Here is a 6420-nt window from a genome sequence, read left to right as displayed (position 1 = left end):
AGATTTCTCTGGCTGACGGCTCGGGGCCGAGGGCCCCGGGGCGGGTGGGAGGCTGCTGGGGCCGGGCGCGGCCCCCGGGTAGTAGCTGCGCGCCCGCCGGGGCGGCCCGGGGTGGGGATGGCCGCGGGTCCCCCCCGGCGGATCGGGCGGCGGCGGCCGGCCGTCTTCAACAAAGGCTGGGGCTGGGCTTCCTCGGGCTGGGTGAAAGGGGCCGGCCCCTCGCGGGGGAAGCCGCCAGCCTCGCATTATTTTGAAATACGGCCTCTCCCGTCCCCCGCAGCAGGGTCTGCTCCAGCAAGGGTGCACTTCGGAGACCAATTTGTTTAGCTGATCACTGTCTCTTTGACGTGGCTGCAAATGTTACCTTTCTTTTTCAACCAAAAACACAGCAGGGCGTACCATCTGTTTGGCACAGGCGCGCGCCCGCTTCCCCGATGCCTTTTTGTGAAGATCGTTTTACGTGGCAATCGGCGAAAGAGCTTTCCTCGCTCGCCTTAAAAAGACCCCTGCGCGTAACTGGGGAAAGCGGGCGCCTGGGCGCCGGGGAGGGGGGCGGGAAGCCCCCGGGGGCCGGCGCGGACAGCGCGCCGCCGGGCCGGGCTGGGGCCGGGCTGCCTGTCCCCGGCCGCCCCGGCTGTTTACTTCAGCCAGACGTGTTTGCCGAGAACGGGCGACGGCGGGGGGCGGGCCGCCTCCCCCCGCGCCCGCTTTGTTCCGGGAGGCCCAGGGCCGGGCCGGGCTCGGAACCAGAACCCGGCCCAGACGGCAGCGGCCAGATCGGGCGGCCCCGTATTAAATCGTCATTAGGGAACAAAAGCTAGCGGGAAGGCGGCTAGCTCTTCTCCCGGCTCAGATGCTGCTCCGAGCAATGAGGGCCCCCTAAAGTAGGAACAGATGATCAGCACCACACGCGGGAGCCGCGGGGAGGCTCGCCCGGGCTCCGAGGGCTCCGCAGAATACAAATGAATCCTCCTCCTCCTCCTCCCCGGCCCGCGCCGGGCCCGGCCTCATTAGGATTCCGCCGCTTTCTGCTTTTCTAATGTTAATGTACCCGTTATATAAGACCCGCAACGGGGCGGGGGGGGGGGGCCCTTTAGGCCCCGTTATGCCCAGCGTAATGTCACAATTCGGAAAACGGGCCGCGATCGGGGCTCAGGGGGCGCCTTGGCCTGAGGTAGCCCGGGCTGCTCCTGTACCTGGAGCCCGCCCCGCTGCCGATAACGGACGGGGAGGGGGGCGTCCTGTGGTTATCTCGGAGCGGCGGGGGCCACAGGGCGGTTACGGGGAGGGGGCGCAGGGGCGCGTTTTTAATGCCGCGACTAAAGAGCAGATCGCGGCGGCCCCGAGCTCCTTCCTCTCCCCGCGAAAGGCCACATGGGCCCTCACGCTGATAAACAACTGTAGGAGTTCTCCGCGCCCCCGCACAAGTCGGGGCCCGAGGGCCGGCTTTGTCTGGCAGCGCGCGCCGGGGCCCGGCCCGGCCAGCACAAAACCCCGGCTCGGCCACATAAAAAGCCGATTTATGCCCTTTTATCAGGAGCAGGGAAAAGTTGGTTAACGTTTGAAAAGGGAGCAGTAATGTAAATTTATTGACAATTTTATTGTAATAATTAGATGTTTACACAGTCTGGACATTGTGGCTAAATCACTCCAAGCATGTTTATTTGCAGGGGACCGTTTTCCGGGCTCTGCGGCAGGTTCATTAAGAAGACAGACTGGAGGAGGACTCCGAGAAACCAGCGGCGCCCATTCCTCCCTTTCCGGGCTGCAGCCCTCTTCCTTTCGTTGCCTTAAAAAAAATAAGCCCTACAAAGAACGAGGTCAGAGACAGACTCCCCCACACACGCAACATGACGTCCTCTCCTTCCTCCCCAGCCCGGCTTCCAACGTCCTCCCAGCCCAAGCTTGGGAAAAAAACCCCTCACCCCGCGTTTCTGAAGCCCAAGGCAGGGCTGCAGAGGAGCCAGCCCTAGCAGGGACCGACATTAGCTCTCGGTTCTTAATGTTCTCAGTAATGACTGGCATGAAAAAGAAACTCCAGCCCACTGGCTGGAGACCTTTCTTGTGAGGCCGGCTGGCTGTTTCTCTGTTGTGTTCTCTCTTTCTGTCTCTCTCCTTGTCTCTTCTCCGACTTTTCTCTCTCTCTTTCCCTTTCTGTCTCTCCACTCTCTCTGGTTCACTCTTTTTCTTTCCCTCTTTTTCTCTGTTTCTTCTTTCTCTGTCTCTTTTTGATTTTTTTTTCTTTCTCTTTGCCTCCTCTCTCTTTTATTCACTCTGATTCTTTCTCTCTGTCTGTCTGGTTTTCTCTTTCTCTTTCCCTCTGTCTCTGGTTTTCTCTTTCTCTTTCCCTGTCTCTGACTTTCTCTTTCGCTTTCCCTCTGTCTCTGATTTTCTCTTTCTCTTTCCCTCTCTGTCTTTGGCTTTCTCTTTCTCTTTCCCTCTCTGTCTCTGGTTTTCTCTTTCTCTTTCCCTCTCTCTCTCTGGTTTTCTCTTTCTCTTTCCCTTTGTCTCTGCTTTTCTCTTTCTCTTTCCCTCTGTCTCTGGTTTTCTCTTTCTTTCCCTCTGTCTCTTTCCTTTCTCTGTCTCTGTCTTTCTCCGTCTGCCTCTCTCACAAAGTGGATTCCTCTTTGGATATATTTGAAGGCAAAAAAAAAAAAAAAACCCTCCTCATTTATAGTGATAAATATTTCTTGAGGCCTCTCCCAGAGCAGATTAATGGGTTAAATTTCAATGCCAGTTGGCCTAAATCTAAAAGCTCCACATGGCTCTTTTCTATTAATTTTTGGTTTCCATACTAATCTTGAATGGGATGCTCCAAGATGGTTTTTCATGTTTTCAAACTGAGCTCAAACATGACAGGCTTTTCAATTCACGCAAAACAAACAAACAAAACAAAACAACAAGGAAAGAGCAGAAGAGGAAAACAAACAAAACCAAACCTTGCATCTTGAATAAAATTATCTTATAGGAAAGCTATAAAGTGAAGATAATTTTATTGTATAGAATGTATTTAATAAGAGAAGCAGAAACAGCAATTATATCCATTTTTAAAATTTAAAAACTGTTTAAAAATTAAGGTGGTAAATGTAAGCCTTTAATGTTTTTCCTGCCTTGGCCTATTCACTTCCATTAGAATTAAGCAGTGATCAATATGGAGCATTTATTGCTATGCGCCCCATGCACCAAGGGAAGCATGCTCTGCACATGAAACCATGCGTGTGGAGTCCAAAATTCTCTCTTACAAACCACTGAGAAAAGGAAGCAAAAGTTTCACCCACATGGACCAGCACCGGCTCTAACTACAGGGCCAGCTCCTGCCCCTTACCAAAGGCCATCGATGAAGATGAGATTTGGCAGCAAGTTACCTGAGGCTACTCACAATGCTAAGGAAAATGCCCATTCCAAAGGGCAGCCCTCACAGGGACCCATGGCACTGTCCACTGGCCTCATCAAGCACTGTGGTGGTTGTTTTTAAAGGTAACAGAACTATATTTTTCACTTTTTTATTGGGACCAAGATAAACAGAAAACCCCAACCCAGAAAGTCATTTCAAGAACAATTCCTATCCATCGACAACTAACTTTCAAAAACGTTATTGAACAAAGCAGACATGGCGGATGTTACTTAATATACATACGTTGGTTGTTTGACTGAAAAAATGAAGTTTTGAGTGGTCCTAACTGGTAACAAATATATTTAATAACCTTAAATAAACTTAAACTTACTTTGATATCTATACTTCAAAGTAATTCAAGACATGAAAAATGCATTTAAAAATCAGATCATAAAAGCCATTATTATTTGAAAGAATATGCTCAATTTTTTAGATAATTTAAATTATTTAAAGATTCCTTTTGCATTTTTTATTAACTTTGCCTAAAGTTATAACATTCAAGCTTTAAGGTTAACTAACATGCAATGAGCTGCTATTTTGCTCTAGCTCTAGCTCTGTATTTTCACAGAACTGAAATTCAGTAAATTGTTCCATTGCAAGGCTGGCTGGTGCCTAGTCTTTGAACCAGAGAGCTTTGATTTGGGAGCGGGTCATTAACTAGAGACTGTGTGGGTACCTAGTGCTACAAAATAGTTAAGGGAGGAATTGCCAGCAAGTTAAGAGGCTCACAAGGTGGCAGCTAAATCTGATCGACCATATGCAACACACAATTTGGATTCTGCAATGAACTGATATTAAGAGATCATCGGAAAAGCAGATTTGGAGATTTCCTCATCTTTTTGAGGGGTGGGTCATAATGACCCCAAGTAAGAGTCGATGAAACTTCTCATGCCTAAGGTTAAGGGAACAATAAATGCAGATTCATTGAAATGATTTACATGGCTTTTCATTTAAGAAAATATTCCCCAAAGATTAGCTGAATCCATATACGTGACCCACAGATGTGGTACCACAAAAGTTTACCATTAAGGCTAACATGTGATGAGCTGCTATTTTGTTCTATCTTAGCCCTCTATACTCACAAAACTGAAATTCATTGGGTCAGAGGGCCTGGCTTTAAAAACTTTATTTATTAACTTTGCAAATGCTTAGCCGAGTACCTGGCATACAGTAAGAACTTAATAAGTGCTTTCTGATTGATTTTGGGAAAAAAAAGTCATGGTTTCTCCAACAGTACCAGGAATAGCAGGTCTATCTGAGCCCTGTTATTTCTGCTTGATCATTTCAGTAAGAAAGAACATTTTGTTTTGTTCACTTCAGCTCAATTATCGAGGTTGGAATATGTGTGCAGAAGTCTGCATTTTTTTAAGATCCCAAACAGATGAGAATTTAACAATTCAATCCCTTAAAAAAATTACAGTTTTAGAGATGGAAGGGACCTTAGGGATCATCCAGTACACGCATCTGTCCGGTTCTTTTTATTAGTTTTAGAGGCTATTCCTGTCTTCATTACCTCCTTGATTCTCGCCACAACCCTGGAAGGTAGATATGACAGGTGATATCGATGACCTAGATTTTACAGAGGAAATGGAAGCACAGAGAAACTGATGGAGTTGAGATCATGTGAGAGACTTGTTAAGGCAGGGATGAAGACCAGAATCTAAGTCTGCTTGGCACAGGGTCACTAATACAAGGATGAACAACCCAGATAGCTAAAAACCATCTTTCCCTAAAAGGTGTCCCAGTCAGCCACCTGAGTGACGGAGGCATTACCTCTCTATGGAGTGTGAGCCATTATTATTATTATTATTATTATTATTATTATTATTATTATTATTATTATCTATTTCTCTCCATTCCAGTCCTTTGCCAAGACTTCTGGGGGTGGTGAAGGCCCTCTGTGCTCATGAAGGCTGTGCCAGCAAAGCATAACTTCCGGACTTTTGAGGACGGGCCAGCGGCCAACAGCGGTCTATCAAGTGGGGACAAATGAGATCAATTTCGGAGAAGCTCAACGCCAGCTTGACCACCGTGGAAATGAATGTTTTGACCATGGAAACTCCTGAAAAGCCTCTACTCTCAGTTACAGAGTGGCATTCCAAGGAGGTGGAGGGAGTGCTCACATCGACTAAATTACAAAATAGGAAAAGATTATTTTAATTTAAATACACAGTCCATTAGCTCTTTGGTCTCCACTCACAGTTATTTATTTCGGTAGCTGCCAATGTCGTTTCAAGAATTGTCACTGAAACAAACGTTCTCACTGCATTAAACAACTTCCTCAGCCTTGTGCTCTTGTCTATCCGCTTGTCTCTTTGTCTCTGATTCTCTTTTTCTGTCTTTTCTGTGTCTGTTTCTGTCTTTTTCTGTGTCTGTTTCTTTTTCTGTCTGTCTCTGTTTCATTTTCTGTCTGTCTCTCTGTCTCTGTTTGTCTTTCTATTTCTGTCTCTCTGTGTCTGTCTCTGTTTCTGTTCCTGTTTGTCTCTGTATCAGTCTGTCTCTCTGTCTTTTTCTGCGTCTTACTCCGTTCCTGTCTCTATCTCTTTCTGTGTCTCTATTTCTGTCTTTTTTTGTCTGTTTCTGTCTGTCTCTCTGTTCCTGTTTCTTTGTCTCTGTCTCTGTTGTCTATTTGCTTCTTTTTCTGTCCTGTCTCTTTGTCTGTCTTTTTCTGTCTGTCAGTCTCTATTTCTATGTTTCTTTTTCTGTATGTTTGTCTCTCTGTCTTTTTCTGTGTCTGTTTCTTTTTCTGTATCTGTTTGTCTCTCTCTTTTCCTGTCTGTCTGTGTGTTCATCTCTCTCTCTGTGTCTTTGTGTCTATCTGCTTCTTTTTCTGTCTTTTTGTCTGTCTCTGTTCCTGTCTCTTTGTCTTTTTCTATGTCTGTCAGTCTCTCTATTTCTATCTCTGTTTCTTTTTCTGTATCTGTTTGTCTCTCTGTCTTTTTCTGTGTCTGTCTGTGTCTTTTTCTGTGTTTTTTTTTCTGTATCTGTTTGTCTCTTTTTCTGTCTGTCTCTGTTTCTGGCTCCGT

Source organism: Sarcophilus harrisii, chromosome 5 (genome assembly GCF_902635505.1).
Source record: "Sarcophilus harrisii chromosome 5, mSarHar1.11, whole genome shotgun sequence".
NCBI classification, from domain to species: Eukaryota; Metazoa; Chordata; class Mammalia; order Dasyuromorphia; family Dasyuridae; genus Sarcophilus; species Sarcophilus harrisii.
Note: the sequence above shows the minus strand (reverse complement) of the source record.